The sequence below is a fragment of the Choloepus didactylus genome, chromosome 27, assembly GCF_015220235.1.
Source record: "Choloepus didactylus isolate mChoDid1 chromosome 27, mChoDid1.pri, whole genome shotgun sequence".
Classification (NCBI taxonomy): domain Eukaryota; kingdom Metazoa; phylum Chordata; class Mammalia; order Pilosa; family Megalonychidae; genus Choloepus; species Choloepus didactylus.
Window position 1 is genome coordinate 6075337 of NC_051333.1, and position 17567 is coordinate 6092903.

Below are 17567 nucleotides of genomic sequence, written 5' to 3' on the forward strand. Positions count from 1 at the left end.
AGTGCGAGTCTCAGGAATATTTGTACAGGAAAGAACTTCTATGAAGGTGGCCAATGTAGAAAAATCCTCAGACACAAACAGGTACTCACCCAACATAGGATTCATACTGGGGAGGAACCTGATAAATGTACTGAATGTGAGAAGATCTTCTCCCAGAAATCAACGTTCTTTACTCAACAGAGAATTCATAGTGTAGAAAACTTAAATGACTGCAGCAAATGTGGAAAAACCTTCACTCCAAAGCCACAACTGACAGTTCAAACAGGTGAAATTCCTTATATATGTACTGATTGTGGGAAAGTCTTCACTCAGAGATCAGAATTTATTACACAAAAGAAAACTCACTCTAGAAAGATGCCCTCTAAATGCCATGAATGTGAAAAATCTTTTGTCTACATGTTAAGTCTCTTCAGACATAAGAAAGTTCATACTACAACAAAACTGTATGAATGCAGTGAATGTGGGAAAGTCTTCTCTCAGAAGTCAGGCCTCAATATACACCAGAAAATTCATACTGGAGAGAGACAATATGTGTGTGTCGAATGTGGGAAAGACTTCACCCAGAAGTCAACACTCAGGCGACACCAGAAAACCCATTCAGGAGAGAAGTCCTATGTGTGTATTGAATGTAGGCATGCCTTCACCTGGAAGGCATACTTGGTTGCACATCAAAGAATTCACACTGGAAAGAAACCTTACCAGTGCAGCAACTGTGGGAAATCTTTCATTTCCAAGTCTAAACTTCATATACATCATCGAATTCACACAGGGGAGAAGCCTTATAAATGTAGTGGCTGTGGAAAAACATTCAGTCAAAAGTCACACCTCAATATGCATCAGAAAATTCATATTGGAAAAGGACACCATGAATGCAGTGAATGTGGGAAAGCCTTCAACCAGAAATCAAAACTCAGCCAGCATCAGAGAACTCACAGTGGAGAGAAGCCATTTGAATGCAGTGACTGTGGGAAAGCCTTCATTTCTAAGGCAAAACTTAGAGAGCATCAGCGAATTCACACAGGAGAGAAACCCTATATATGCAGTAAATGTGGCAAGGCCTTCTCCAACAGGTCAAATTTCAATAGACATCAAGTAACTCACACAGGAGAGAGACCTGTGTCTGTACTGAATGTGAGAAGGTCTTCACCCAGAAATCAGAGTTGATTACACATCTGAGAATTCATACTTGGGAGAAGCATTATGAATGCTTTGACTATGGGAAATCATTCAATAAGAAACCACAACTTGACATTCATTAGCTCTTTTTTCACCAGAGAAGAAGCTGAACAGTAAGGACTTGGGAGAAGAGCAAAGAGCTGCTATTCTGTTGAACCCGCTTCAGAATCTAGTTGACCTCGCTATCTCCTACAGTTTGGGTTCTGAGTCATACTGATGCCACAGCCTGAGAGAAAGTTGGTAGATTGCTTAGTGCTTCTACTGTCTGAAAGTGAAAAACCAGAGGAAGATGGTTGACATTAGAATTATTGACAATGCATCCACTGGACTCTGACCTTCAATGATATAGCTATAGACTTTGCCAGGGAAGTGTGGGTCTTGCTGGACACAACATCAAGAAAACTTCAGAGATGTCTTACTGGAGAATATCAATGATCTGGTGTCCATGGGGATCAGTCTTGCAAGTCAGAAGTGCTTTCCCAGTTGGAACAAGGAGAGGAACTGTGGATAGAAGGATTAGGATTTCTCCAAGTACAGAGTCCAGGCAGGGAAAATGACCATAAAAAAGAAAAAATGATAACCAGGCCACATACCTATAAGGACACATCTACCATTCAGTCAAAGCAGCAGATTTCTTACACGCAAAAGTTCCCTTTGAAAGTAATGACTTGGAAGAAGATTTCATTCACTCTACACTGATCGACGTGGGAGAGAAACACTATGTGAACAAACAGTTTTGAAAAGCCCTCAATTATCAGTCATTCTTTAGTTGACATAAGCAAATTCATAATGGATGTAAGTCATATGACTGTCATCTATGTGGAAACGTCTTCAGAAGTAGTTCTGTCCTTAGACAACATGAGAAAAAGTATGCTGGAGAGAAGCCATATGTCTCCCATTTATGTTGGAAATCATTCAATGTTATCACCTTAGGCAACATGAGTAAACTCACACAGGGGAGAAACCATATGTCTGCAATCTATGTGGAAAATCCTTCAATGTGGTATCCTTAGGCAACATGAGAGAGCTCACACTGGGGAGAAACCATTTGTCTGCCATTTATGTGGGAAAGGCTTCACTGATAGTTCTGCCCTCAGAAGACATGAGAGAAGTCACACTGGGTAGAAACCATGTCTGCCATCTATGTAGGAAATCCTTCAGTTGATGTAGTAACCTTAGGCAATGAGAGAACTCACACTGGGGGGGAAGCCATTTGTCTGCCATGAATGTGGGAAAGACTTCACTGATATTGCTACACTGAGATATCATGAGATATCTAACATTGGGGAGAAAACATGCCTGCCATCTGTGTGGGAAAACCTTTAGACATTAGTCTGCCATTAGACAGCACCAGAGAAGTCATTAAATATGTTCTGCATGTGGAAGAGTCTTCAGCCACAGCTCTAACCTTTAAAAATGAAAGAATTCACACAGGAATGTAATTCTCTGTCAATGTGATAAATGTGTAAATGCCTTTATTTACAATCTATCCCCAAATAACATGATTGTACTATCTTGGGAGGCACTGTATGTCTGTAATTACCTATAACTGTATGTCTGTAATTACTTCTGAGCATATCTCAGAGTAGGAATGACCCCTAAGCCAGAAAACTGGATAGAAAAGCCTTTACCAGAAGAAGGGAACTGTAGGAAAACAAGAGATAATTATTCATGGAGTAGTTGCTCAATGAAAAAATGTGAGAAATCCTTTATTTACAGAGAAAGTGTAGAATATATGGGAACTTTTACATTGTATAAAACATTCTCTGTATATATAGAATGAAGAAAAGTCTTTGGTGGTTTTGAATTTATTCATCAATGTTAAGTTTCTCATACTGGGGAAATGTCAACCCTAAAATCAAAGTGAAAAATTGTTCAGCTGGAGTTCACATCGGGGTATCATACTGGGAAAAACATCTAACAAGAATGCTTGACAAAATAATTCAGCCACTTATTCAGAGTTTTGCCTAACAACCTATTAATGAAAAATAAATTGAAATGTAGGATTGTGAAGTGGTCTGGAAATGCTGAATTCCCAGAATTTTGTAATGAGTTTTAGACAAGGAAATCAGAGTTCTTTTCAATGGATTAGTATTTGCAAATGGTTATGAAGTAAAAGCTGTGACTGAAAATTCTATAATGTTGGTAAGCTTCTAATTTTTCATACAACTCTAAACATAATTATGATGACTAGGTTAAATCAGAAAATACCTGAATGTTAACTGAAAAATGTACAACCCAAAATGATGTGACATAATTCTTATACACCATTAACAGGTATGTACACAGCAATAATGAACAGAATGTGGATAAATAAACAGATAACTTGGTAGTCATCTCTGGTGATACAGACATTTTCCCTCTACAATGTCATTATTGGTCTTGTAACTTAAAATAGAATTAAAATTAAATTTTAGAATTAAAAAAATTAATCAGTGAATTCATATTTTGAGAGACTCTGTATGTTCTGAATGCAGAAAGGCTTTCACCAACAGGTGAAATTTCAATAAACTCCAGATAGCTTGTACTGATGATAAATGTTACAACTGTAGTGATTCCGAGAAAAGCTTCATCCAGAAATAATTCTCAGTATGCATCCGAGTATTCATACATGTGGTAAACTCTGTTTCTTGAAAATGAGAAAATCTCAGCTCTAATGGTACATTATAGAATTCGTGCTGCAGAAAAAAACTAGGAATACATTTCATGTGTAGCCAAATCACAAAGTCACATGTAATGCACATGATGGAAATTGCTTAGGAAAAAGCCTTTTGAGTTTGGCAATGAAGGTAATTATCCATATTTTTACTAGTCTCATTAGGATTATAGAATTCATCCAAGGAAGAAACCTTGATGAATGTGTTGGGAAAATCCTTTCTAAAAGTATTACAAGACAGAATGCTTCCAGATTATTTATAGGAAAGTTTGTTGGAAATTATATTAATGTTAATTCTGTTTATGGTGCAATATTAAACATTTTAAAGTGCCAAGTAATGGAATGAATATAGGAGATAGTTATATATTCTTTTTATTTTTAATACCCTGGCTCACTTAATATCTTCCTTTATTTAATATACTGACTTTCTTCCAAAAAAGCTACATATATATCATTTTAATGGCTTATAATAGTCCACTATTTGAATATACCAGCATTTATTTAACTGTTCTTTCATTGTTGGACATTTGTGTGTTTCTTTTCTTTTTTCAAAGTCTATTTTAAACAGCACTGCAGAGAGCATTCTTTTTTTTTTTTTTTTTTTTTTACTTAACATTAATATTTATTTGGTTTACACTTACTTGCAGAAATTTACAATTTTTCTCTGCCTTCCTTACCCTGAACTCTAAACTAATGTACAAAAACTAAATACTCATGCATTTTCTACATCTCTCTCTACACATGGGTGCAGTTGTGGATCTCAATATCCTTTTCATTATCCCTGATAGTGCTTAGTGTGGATCATAAACTCCTGAGAGCTAGGATTTGTTACTCAGACCCATTCTTTTCTCAAGGAGATGCTAATTAAATATATTGTTTCATAACAGCTCTGCACAGAAGTGCTGTGCAAATGCCAGACAAAAGTGCCCACAGCTGTTTTTCCTTCAAAATCGCAAAGGCGGAAAGTGGCCCATTAAAAATGCCATGCTCCAGTTTTAAATACACATTTTAAAAATACTACCTGTCCCTGTGATGAAGCTGTGTGCAGTTGTCGTAGAATATCAAGTAACAAGGATCTCCCCACAACATAGTTGTAAGTGAACTCTTTCAACTTGGTGCCCTACTATGTTTTCCTCAGTATACAATGAGCATACATCATGTTTATATTAAAAATCTACTTTTATAAACACTTTTCCACATTTTTCAGTGTTTGGATATAGCACCCCTACTCTCTAACCTCAATCTATATCCATTTAGTACAATTTAAAATAAAAGGCAAGAAAGAAAAAGACTCACCCTAGACAGATACACATGCACACATACATTCCCACATGTCTACATGCACACACACATGTATACAAATGTGCATAGCTCCTCCTTTTTACCTCCCCCTCCCTCAGACAAGGACCCTCCCCTGACCCTACCGGCTGCCCTCCCCATCTCTGCAGGGAGCCCTCCATTCTGTGCAGGTCTGGAAGAAGCAGCTGCTCTGGTCTCCCCTCCCTGCACAAACAGCTCTGTCTTCTCTTCCTGCTGCTCTCTTGGCCAAGGTGCTCTGCTGGATCTTCACCAGGACCACAGAAGATTATTTTTCTGACAGGGGGGCCAAAAGGCACAATCCAGAGGTGGGGACAGAATACAGGAAGGAGATGCCAGCAGATTCAAAAGAGGGGAGTCCCACATATTGTGTTCTCTGAACTGCTCTGAACTCTCTGGAGGCCCCTTAGGCCATGGGCCCATAAGAGCCAGTTTGGGGTCTCCTCAGGATTCACTGGACTGCTCTTATTCTCCCCAGCCCAGCAGCCTGGACCACTGGGCCACTTTTAGACTGGAAGAGAGACTTAAATACCTAGCTGATTCTTAAAAATTATCACCATAATGCATGCTCATTGTTGACTAAACACTGAGGAGCCTTAGACAACCACTCATGGCCTAATTCTTTGGGTTCAGCCTGCGGTAGCTGGTTAGAGTCACCATTTTAGAGATAGGGACTATGTCTATATCACTCAAGACAATGCTAGTGCAAAAAATTACTAAGTACCTTTTGGTGTGATGATGTTAATTGTGGATACATCTTAGCAGAAGACATTCTGTCAGACTTTATAAAGTAGTTCTTTCTAGTGGTTATTGTCAGATTGATTTATTGGGAATGTATCTTTTGGCCAGTTTATCTGTTACAAAAAATTAAATGAAATGAAAGTAGAGTGAGCAGCTGGTATGAAAATATGAATAGGGATATGAAAAGGAATGAAGCTCTGATACACACTACAGCATGGATGAACCCCGAAGACAACATACCGAGTGAAACAAGCCAGACACAAATGAAAAAACATTGCATGACCTCAGTGACGCAAAACAATCAGAACAAGCAAACTCATAGAGCCAGAAACCGGAATATAAGTCACCAGGGTAAGACAAGGGTATAGGAAGTTAAGGCTTAAATGCAAAGTTCCTGCCCGAAACGATGGAAATGTTTTGGTAACGGATGGTGGTGGTGGCAGCACAACACCGCAAACACAGTTCACAGCACTGAAACATCTATCTGAATGTGGTTAAAGGGCATATATGGGAGTAGAATAAATTTTTGTAAGAAAAATATCCATGGAACTGCACTACACAAGCAGTGAAACCCAAGTTCATCAACAGGGTTCACAGTGTTTTACAGTCCCATGTTTTAACGTCAAGCTTTCATTTTAGTAACATTCATGACCCAAAACTTTGCCGTTTAAACCGCATTCATGTACTGAAATAATTCAGCAGAGTCAACTACACTCAATGACGTGCCACCACCATCACCATCCACTTTCAAACCTTTAAAATCAATCCAAATAGAAATTCTGCGCAAACCAAGCATCAGCTCCTCACACTTTACCCCAATCTATCCCCTATATTCCAGATTCTGGTACCCTATATTCTAGACTCCAACCCCACGAGTCCACTCATTACAATTAGCTCATAGCAGTGAGATCACGCAATACCCATCCCCTGGTGTCCAACCCACTTCACCCAGCACAACATCCACAAAGTTCATCCGGGCTGCCACGTGCAACAGAACCTCACTCCTCTTTACAACTGAATAATAACCCATTGAATGTATATGCCACATTTTGTTTATGCATTCTTCACTTGATGGACCCTGGGATTGCTTCCATCTTTTGGCAATTGTGAGTATTTTGGCATCAGTGCACAAATGTCTGTGTCCCTGTTCAGAGAGCATTCTTGCACATAACACTTTACATAAAGATTATTTTTTTGTAAGCCTCTATTCTTTTTTTTTCCAATTCAGTTTTATTGAGATATGTTCACCTACCCTACAGTCATCCACAGTGTAACAATCGGTTGTTCACAGTACCATCATACAGGTGTGCATTCATCACCAAAATCAATTTTTGAACATTTCGTTACTCCAAAAAAACAAGAATAAAAATACAAGTAAAGAAGAGCACCCAAAATATCCCATCCCCCCTATTATTCATTTAATTTTTGTTCCCATTTTTCTACTCATCCATCCATATCCTGGATAAAGGGACTGTGAGCCGCAAGGTTTTCACAATCATACAATCCCGCCATGTAAGCTATGTAGTTACACAACTGTCTTCAAGGATCAAGGCTACTGGGCTGCAGTTCAACAGTTTCAGGTATGTCCTTCTAGCTATTACAGTACACTAAACACTAAAATGGGATATCTGTGTAGCAAATAAGAATACCCTCCAGAATGACTTCTCGACTCCATTTGAAATCTCTCAGTCACTGAAACTATATTGTTTCATTTCTCTTCCCCCTTTTGGTCAAGAAGACTTTCTCAATCCCATGATGCCGGGTCCAGGCTCATTCCTGGGAATCATGTCCCACATTGCCAGGGAGATTTACACCCTTGGGAGTCATGTCTCACATAAGGGGAGGGCAATAAGTTTACTTGCGTAGTGGGGTTAGAGAGAAGCCACATCTGAGCAATGAAAGATGTTCTTTGGGGAAGCGGGGGGGGGGGGGGTGGACTCAGGCACAATTATAAGTAGGTTTAGCCTCTCCTTTGCAGTAACAGGCTTCATAGGGGCAAGCCCCAAGATTGAGGGCTCAGCCTACTAAATTGGTAGTCCTCAATACTTGTGAGAATATCAGTAATTCCCCAGGTGGGGAAGTTTAATATTTCCACATTATTCCCCAGTTGCTCGGGGGAGCCCTGCAAATATATTTTTATTCTCTGCCCAAATTACTTTGGGATGTATAAGGATTTCATGCTAACCTGTACAAACCTACCAGATCTCACTTCCTATTCAAAGTTCCATGTAATTATGGTGTTTAATAAACTAACTGTACAAGTTAAATTATTGTGCTACAGAAAATATTGATCTTGCACCAAATAAACATCTCTTCCCTGGTCTCACACAGAAGAAGTTTTAAAACACCGTCAATATCATCCTTTACCCTTTGGCCTGATTTGTCTTATCCTAACCAGATCTGCTTCATTCATATTTTTAATTGAAGTCTGAACTTTTTCAGCTTTTTTAACAGTTGCTGTATGAGATAATACTGACGTTCATAACTACCAAACTCTAGCTCTGAGTCTCAGGTGTCATATCAATACTTGAAGTTTCAGGGATCAACCAGTTATACACAAAGAGCTCAGCATCTCAGAATTTAGACATAACCATTACAACTCGGGAATAAATGTCACTGCTTTAAGAGCTTACAACCTAGGGACTTTTACAATAAACCTTCCCCTGATAACCTGTGCTCTATGAGTCAATTCTCAAGAGTTTGCATGTTATAGTTAGTCTATATTAGTGAGGCATTATAATATTTGTCTTTTCATTTCTGGTCTGTTTCACTCAAAATGCTGTCTTCAAGATCCATTCCTCTCACAACTTCATTCTTTCTTGTAGCTGCTGAATACTCTCTTGTATACATACACCACAGTTCACCATTCTGTTCACCAGTTAGTGTACCCTTAGGCCACCTCCATCCATTGCAAATCATGAATACTGCTGCCGTAAACACCATTGTGCAAATGTCGATTCCTGTCCCTGCTCTCAGTTCTTCCAAATGTATACCCAATAATGATGTTGCAGGACATGGCACCCACATACTTAACTTCTGGTGGAACCACCACACTACCCTCCAGATGGGCTGCACCATTCTACTTCCCCATCAACTGTGAAGAGGTACATCCCTCTCTCCACGATTTCTCCAGCACTTGTGTCCCTCTGTTTATTTTTCCCCCTGCAATTTTACAAAGATATATTCACATACCATACAATCATCCATGGTGTGCAGTTGTTCACAGTGTCATCATATAATTGGGCATTCATTACCACAATCAGCACTTGAGAATATTCATTGCTCCAAACAAAGTTTTTTAAGAATATTAAAAATAAAAGAAAAAATGAAAATGAAATGAAATAAAATACAATAATGTCAGACAACAACACCACCACCAAGAATTCCATACCCCACCCTTATAGCCCCCTCTTATAGACATATAGCTTTGGTATATTGCCTTTATTACATTTAATGGAGGCATATTACAATATTACTATTAACTATAGACTCTAGTTTGCATTGATTATATTTTTCCCCAATACCATCCCTTTTTCAACACCTTGCAAAGTTGACATTAATTTATTCTCCCACGTCAATACATTTTTATATTTGTACATTTAATCACCATCATTCACTGCTCTAGGTCTCACTAAGTTATACAGTCCGTCTTTATTTTCTATCTTTACTTCTGGTGTCATATATTACCCTAGCTTCCCTCTTTGAACTTTACTCACAGACATCCTTGTTCAGTGTACTTACAATATTGTGCTACCATAACACAGTATTGTACTGTCCATTTCTAGATCTATACAGTCAATGCTATTGAACATTCTATACTCCTTCAGCATCAAATCCTATTCTCTACCTTCTTTCTATCTCCTGATAACCTGTGTTCTCAGCTTTTAACTCTCAAAGTTTGCTCATTAATGTTAGTTCATATTAGTGAAACCATACAGTATTTATACTTTTGTTTCTGGCTAATTTTGCTCAACATAACATCCTCAAAGTTCATCCACATTGTTATATGTTCCATGACTTTGTTCTGTCTTACAGCTTGCATAGTATTCCATCATATGTATATACCACAGTTTGTTTATCCACTCATCCATTGATGGACATTTGGGCCGTTTCCGTCTCAACAATCATGGAATAATGCTGCATAAATATCAGCTTACAAATCTCCATTTGTGTCTTAGCTTTCAGTTCTTCTGAGTGTATACCTAGTAATGGAATTGCTGGATCATATGGCAGTTCTATACTTAGCTTCCAGAGATACTGCCACACTGCCTTCCAGAGTGGCTGCACCATTCTACTCTCCCACCAACAGTGAATAAGTGTGGCTCTTTCTCCACATCCTCTCCAGCACATGTAATTTTGTTTTTCGGATAATGGCCATTCTAGCAAGTGTGAGATGATATCTCATTGTGGTTTTGTTTTGCATTTCCCTAATAGCCAGTGAAGTTGAGCATTTTTCCTGTTTTTGAGCCATATGTATTTCCTTAAGAAAAGTGTCCATGTCTTTTACCCATTTTTAAATTGGGTTGTTTGTCTTTTTGTTGTTGAGTTGTAGGATCTCTTTATATAGTCTGGATATTAAACCCTTATCTGCTATGTGGTTTCCAAATATTGTCTCCCATTGTGTAGGCTGCCTTTTTACTTTTTGAAAAAGTCTGTTGATGTACAAAAGAGTTTAATTTTGAGAAAATCCATTTATCTATTTCTTCTTGCATTGCTCGTGCTTTGGGTGTAAGTCTAGGAAACCACTGCCTATCACAAGATCTTAAAGACATTTCTCTACATTTTCTTCTTAAAGTGTTATGGTCTTAGCACCAATCTTTAGGTCTTTGATCCACTTTGAGATAGTTTTTATATAAGGTGTGAGAAAAGAGTCCTCTGATATTTTTGGATATGGATATCCAGTTCTCCAAATACCATTTATTAAAGAGGCTGCTATGTCCCATTTGCATTAGCTTGACTGCCTTATCAAATATCAATTGTTTGTAGATGAGAGGTTCTATTTCTGAACCCTGAATTCGATTCCATTGGTCTATATATATATCTTTATGCCAGTAACATGCTGTTTTGAACACTATATCTCTGTAGTATGCTTTAAAGTCAGGTGATATGAGACCTCCCACTTCATTCCCCTTTCTCAATATATTTTTGGCTATTCAGGGCACACTACCCTTCCAAATAAATTTGGTTATTGGTTTTTCTATTTCTGTAAAGTAAATTGTTGGGATTTTAATTGGTATTTCATTGAATCTATAAATAAGTTTAGGTTGAATTGACATCTTAACTATATTTAGTCTTCCAATCTTTGAACATGGTACATTCTTCCATTTTTTTTTTTCCTTTTAGGTCCTGTTTGATTTCTTTTAGCAATTTCTTGTAGTTTTCTGTGTATAGGTCTTTTGTGGCCTTGGTTAAGTTTATTCCTAAATGCTTGATTCTTTTGGTTGCTATTGTAAATGAAATTTTTCCTTTATTTCCTTTTCATGTTGCTCATTACTCATATATAGGAACACTACTGATTTTTGTGTGTTGATCTTGGAGCCTGCTACCTTGCTATATTCGTTGATTAGCTCTGGTAGATTTGCTGTGAATTTTTCTGGGTTTTCTACATATAGGATCATGTCATCTGCAAACAGTGAAAGTTTTACTTCTTCCGCTCCAATTTGGATGCCTTTTATTTCTTTTCTTGCCTAATTGCTGTGGCTAGAACTTCCAGAACAATGCTGAATAACAGTGGTGACAGTGGGCATCCTTGTGTTGTTCCTGATCTTAGAGGGAAAGCCTTTTATCTTTCCCCATTGAGTATGTTGTTAGCTGTGGGTTTTTCATATATTGCCTTTATCATATTGTGAAAGTTCCCTTCTATTCCTATCCTTTAAAGTGTTTCGACCAAGAAAAGATGTTGAATTTTGTCAAATGCCTTTTCTGCATCAATTGTGATGATCAGGTGTTTCTTCCACGTTGAGTTATTGATGTGGGGTATTACATTAATTGATTTTCTTGTGTTGAACCAGCCTTGCATACCTGGACTAAATCCCACCTGGTCATGGTGTATAATTCTTTTAATGTGCTGCTGGATTCAATTTGTGAATATTTTGTTGAGGATTTTTGCATCTACATTCATTAACGAGATTGGTCTATAATTTTCTTTCTTTTTTTTTGTAGTATCTTTGTCTGACTTTGATATTAGGGTGATGTTGGTTTCATAGAATGAGTTAGGTAGCCTCTTCAGTTTTTTTGAAGAGTTTGAGCAGGATTGGTACTAATTCTTGAATGCTAGGTAGAATTCACATGTGAAGCCATCTGGTCCAGGAATTTTCTTTTGGGGGAGCTTTTTGGTGACTGACTCAATCTCCTTACTTGTGATTGGTTTGTTGAGGTTGCTTTTCTTCTTGAATCAATGTTCATTGTTCATGCTTTTCTAGGAAGTTGTCCATTTAATCATTTAATCTAAGTTGTCTAGTTTATTAGTATATAGTTGCTCATACCATCCTCTCACAATCTCCTTTTCTTCTGCCGGGTCAGTTGTTATATCCCTATTCCCATTTCTGATTCTATTTATTTGCATTCTCTCTCTCTCTCTCAGCCTAGCTAAGGGTTGATCAATTTTATTGATTTCTCAAAGAACCAACATCTGGTTTTGTTCACTCTCTCTATTGTTTTCATACTCTCAATTTCATTTATTTCCCCTCTAATCTTTGTTATTTCTTTCCTTCTGTTTGCTTTGGGATTAGTTTGCTGCTCTTTCTCTAGTTTCTCCAGGTGAACCATTAATTCCTCAATTTTTTGTTTCTTCTTTTTTAATATAGGCATTTAGGGCAACAAATTTCCCTCTCAACAGGGCTGTTGCATCCCGTAAATTTTGATATGTTGTATTTTCATTTTCATTTTCCTTAAGATATTTACTAATTCTCTTATAATTTCTTCCTTTACCACTGGTTGTTTAAGAGTGTGTTGTTTGGCCTCCAAAGATTTGTGAATTTTCTGACCTTCTGCCTGTTATTGATTTCCAACTTCATTCCATTATGATTTGAGAAAGTGTTTTGTATAATAACAATATTTTTAAATTTGTTTAGACTTGCTTTGTGACACAGCATGTGGTCTATCCTAGAGAATGTTCCATGAGAATCTGTACCCTGATGTTGTGGGGTGTAGTGTTCTCAAAAGGATTGTCATGTTTAGTTCAATTATCATATAATTCAACATCTCCGTTTCCTTATTGATCCCCCTGTCTAGATATTCTATCCATTGATGAGAGTGGTGTATTGAAGTCTCCAACTATTATTGTAGAGGTATCTACTTCTCCCTTTAGTGTTGTTAGTGTTTGCCTCATGTATTTTGGGGCACTCTGTCTCTGTGCATAAAAATTTATGATTATTATGTCTCTTGATGAACTGTCCCTTTTATTAATATATAGTGTCCTTCTTTTCTCTTTCAATTATTTTACATTTGAAGTCTAATTTGTCTGATATTAATATAGCTATCCCTGCTTTTTTCTGCTTGTTGTTTGCCTGAAATATCTTTTTCCAACCTTTTACTTTCAACCTATTTTTGTCCTTGTGTCTAAAGTGAGTTTCTTGTAGATGGCATATAGATGGGTCCTGTTTTTTAATCCATTCTGCCAGTCTATGTCTTTTTATTGGGGAGTTTAATCCCTTAATGTTAGGTCTGGGCCCTGGGCCCCTCACCCCGTTTCCCTCTTTTGTAAAGCCTGGTTGCGGATCACGCCATGTGCCACGTCACTCTTCCCTCCTTCCCCTACTTTGCGCCACTTCTGTTCGTGCCACTTCACTGCTCCGTCCCTCCCTCACTTCTCCTGTTTGAATCTACAAACCAGGCTTTGCCAAGTTACAAGATAAACTGTGTGCAATACCCTATTGGCCAGAGCTCATATACCCTACATTTCCAAGATACCATGTAACCTCCTGATTGGAAGAAAACTGTACAAAAAAAGAAACCCTGCCACCCAACCTGTGGTTTTCCCTTCTGAGCAGTCTCTTTCTGCCAGCTGGGGCTGCCCTGCAGCTTCTCTCAGTAAACTTCTATTGTTGCCTGTAATTTAACTTCAACACCCATCTTTCATAACAGAATACCTACAATTAACATGTAATGTGATTACTGTATGGGCAGTTCTTGCTTCTACCATTTTGTATGTCATATCTTATTTTTTCTCTCTCTCTCTCTCATTTTTCCTTTCCTCACATATATTACTATGCTCATAAACCTATATAGGAACTCTTTTCTCTCTTTTATAGAAATAGAATCATATCATATACATGTGTGTGCATCTTTTTTCAAAACTCTACGATACCTTTTTTGAAAAACGATATAATATTCCATGATATTATGGCCATGCCATAATTTATTCATATTATATATGCCATTTCCATATCAATGATTATTCACTTTTTCCCCTACTTTTTTTCCTTTAAGAGAAAAAGGCTGTTATAAATACCTCTGAGAAGCAGACTAGCATCTTCTGTAAGTGGCAAGGCTCAGGAGTCAGGTGTCTGAATTTGATTCCTGGCTTCACTGTCTATTCTCTGCATTAGTTGGGCAAGTTATTTAACTTATCTGGCCTGCTTTTCTCATCTATAAAAGGAAGGTTACAATAGTATGTATCTCATGTGGCATGAGAATGCCAAATGTGCATTCAGTCCTGAGAACTGCACGGAGAATATAAGTGCTTGACGAATTTGAGTTGGACCCTGTGTCTCTGAGATGGCCTGGTGTTGCAGGATAATATCTCTACTGACGAATCTGATAATGAGGATGCTGACTCCTTCTCTCTGTGTAAGGATCAGATAGCTGAGGAAACTTGCTGCTTTCTTATACCATCTGATGATTTTTGTTCTGATAGTGAAGAACCAGTTATTCCTTCTGATACAGAAGCATATTTATAGGAACTTTTACCCAAAAACACTCAAGTACAATTTCCAAATGATAAAGAGTGGAGAGGCCTTACTATAATAACTAGGTCAAATAATTCATATCCTTCAAGTCCTATATTAGAAGATTATACTAAAGGAGAAGCTAAACAGTTAAAAGCTGTGAATATTTTCAAGAAAGCAGAAAACCCTTCTCAACCTTCTTAGATATAGATAACATGAAATCATCTGGTCCTCTGTGTAAAAAGAAAATAGCATGGGGCTGCAGCTGTTACTTCAATCATAGATAAGCCATTAGTAATGTAGCAAGGCTGAATCCAGTTTTAATCAAATATATGCTTACCAACATGATGTAATGGCTAAACTAATTACAGAATGAAATAAGAAAACTATATTAATAAGTTAGAGATAAATAGTAGTAATATTTTTTCTAGTTTTTAGACTTTATATAAGTAAAAGTATGTTACATTATTCTTACAGAAGTCATAGCTTAGTTATTAGAAATATTTTTGGCAGAGTTTTGTAGACATTCAAGGTTAAGTCTCTGATAATGCTGTGTATATCCTCCTTTGATCTTGATTCACTTCTTGTTCACTATGAGTCAGTCACCACTTGTGGTTCAAATGTAAAAACAGAATACAACTTGATTGAATGTATTCTAAATCAAAAGTGCTATAAATACTCTGTATCTCACAGGATGGAGCTCTCTGATCTCACGTCCAGCTGCATCTGGAGGAGCAGGAGCTCCCAGAATTGGTAATGTATCAATTAATTTTTATATTGTAAATTTGTTCCTTTTACTTTACGTGCTCCTTTAGTAAAAATGTGTTGAATTTGAATTCTTTTCTTGAGTGCTCTTTACTTTTAAACTATTGTCTGTCCCTATACTCTTAATTGAATGGAAAGTTACTTGATGAAGCCCAAACCAATTGCATCACAACCTGATAAGGCTCAGGCCTTTTCTGATGGAAATCATAGGTTTGAGATGTACGGAGACAAACCCATGGCACTGGGTACCTCTGGAGTTGGAACTTAGGTGTGAAATTTTAGCCCATTGGAAGTCTGGAGGATGGTACAAAACGTAGACCCAGGGCTTCAAGGATGATGAGGGGCCCATAGAAGTGTTCAGGATCATGGACAGGTCTAAGGATGTGTCTGGCAACGTGGCCTCTCATGCAGTCATGTGCTGGGGCCTTGGAGAGCACATCTGTCTCTGCTTCATTGGTCTCTCCCTGTCTAGTGGGTAATATCAGTGATCGTGTGTGTCCCACCTCCAGAGGAAGGGTGCTGCTGATCTGCTGGGCCAGTTTACTCCAGAAAGGAGAAGGGAGAGTCAGTCTGGATGGCCAAATGGTGAGAGGAGGGCAAGATGCATCAGGAAGGCTAGACCAGGTGGGTGTAGTCTGTGGAAAACACAGGGAAGGGGTGAGTCCCACCCACAAGCCTCAGGTCCTTCTGAACCCATCACACTGGCATGAGGAAACCCCAAAATATCACACCCAAATTTGGGGCTGGGACCCTATTCTCAGTTTTGGAGGAGTTGAAGCACTCAGCTAACAGTTTCCCATGCCTACTCTGAGCCAGGACTGAGCTGGGCAGGGAACAGAGGATTCAGACTCACCTAGTCACCTAGACCCATTTCCCCAGCTCCTCCTGCCCTGTGTGAGAGGCCCCAGGAAGCCCAGAGGGAAAGAGAGTCCCCAGCTGTAAGTTTCTTAGGAGAGAAGGTTCAAAGGGCCAAGGTCCTAGTGGTGATAGGGAAGGAAAGGACTGTGTCCTCCCGTGGTTCTTTGGGCTGGAGACAAAGGATCAGCTTTAATTCCGCTGGTAGTGGGTTGGAGTCCCTGGTGGAGGGAGTGGTTTGGGGTGGGAACCTAGTCAGATCCAAAATAGATATCAGTGGGTGGTGGTGACTGGGTTGGGGCAGAGGGATTACAAAAAGAAGACATTGGCCTTTCAGCCGGAACCGCCATCTTGCAGTGATTCGCCAAAATGATGAACACACGGGGAAAGAGGAGAGGCACCCACTGTGTGTTTTCTAGGCCTTTTAGAAAACGTGGAGTTGTTCCTTTGGCCACATTTATGGGACTCTACAAGAAAGGAGGTATTGTAGACATCAAGGGAATGGGCACTGTGCAAAAAGGAATGCCTCACAAATGTTACCACGGCAAAACTGGACGAGTCTGCAGTGTTACCCAGCATGCTGCTGGTATCGTTGTAAACAAACAAGTGAAAGGCAACATTCTTGCCAAGAGAATTAATGTATGTATTGAGCATATTAAGCACTCTAAGAGCTGAGATAGCTTCTTGAAGTATGTGAAGGAAAATGATCAGAAAAAAAAGGAAGCCAAAGAGAAAGGTACCTGGGTTCAATTAAAGTGCCAGCCTGCTGCACTCAAGAGAAGCACACTTTTTGAGAACCAGTGGAAAGGAGCCTGAGCTACTGGAGCCCATTCCCTATGAATTCATGGCATAAAAGGTGTAAAAAGAGAGATAAAAGACTTTAGGATTGTAAAAATTAAAAAAAAAAAAGAAAAGAAAAAAAAAGTAGACATTGTCTCTCTGACAAGAAGGGTAGGGGTTCCAGGGTAGGATCACCACTTAATGTCAGCCCCTGTTGCTCATTTGGAGGTTGGGTGTGTGGGCAAGGAGGAAAGCAAATATATCCCTTGGGATGAGAGGAGAGGAGCCAGCTCAGAGGCTGGTGTGGAAGCCACACCCAAGACCACGCCTTGGGGCCCCTCTTCTAAGCCTGTTTTCTTCCTTCCTGCCCAGACACTGACATCCAAGTC

The 17567-nt window shown here is 38.6% G+C and overlaps 1 pseudogene; it reads left to right on the plus strand.

Annotated features, from left to right (window-relative positions):
• Positions 1-16111: 16111 nt before the first annotated feature.
• Positions 16112-17251, plus strand: LOC119521250 (annotated as a pseudogene).
• Positions 17252-17567: the final 316 nt, after the last annotated feature.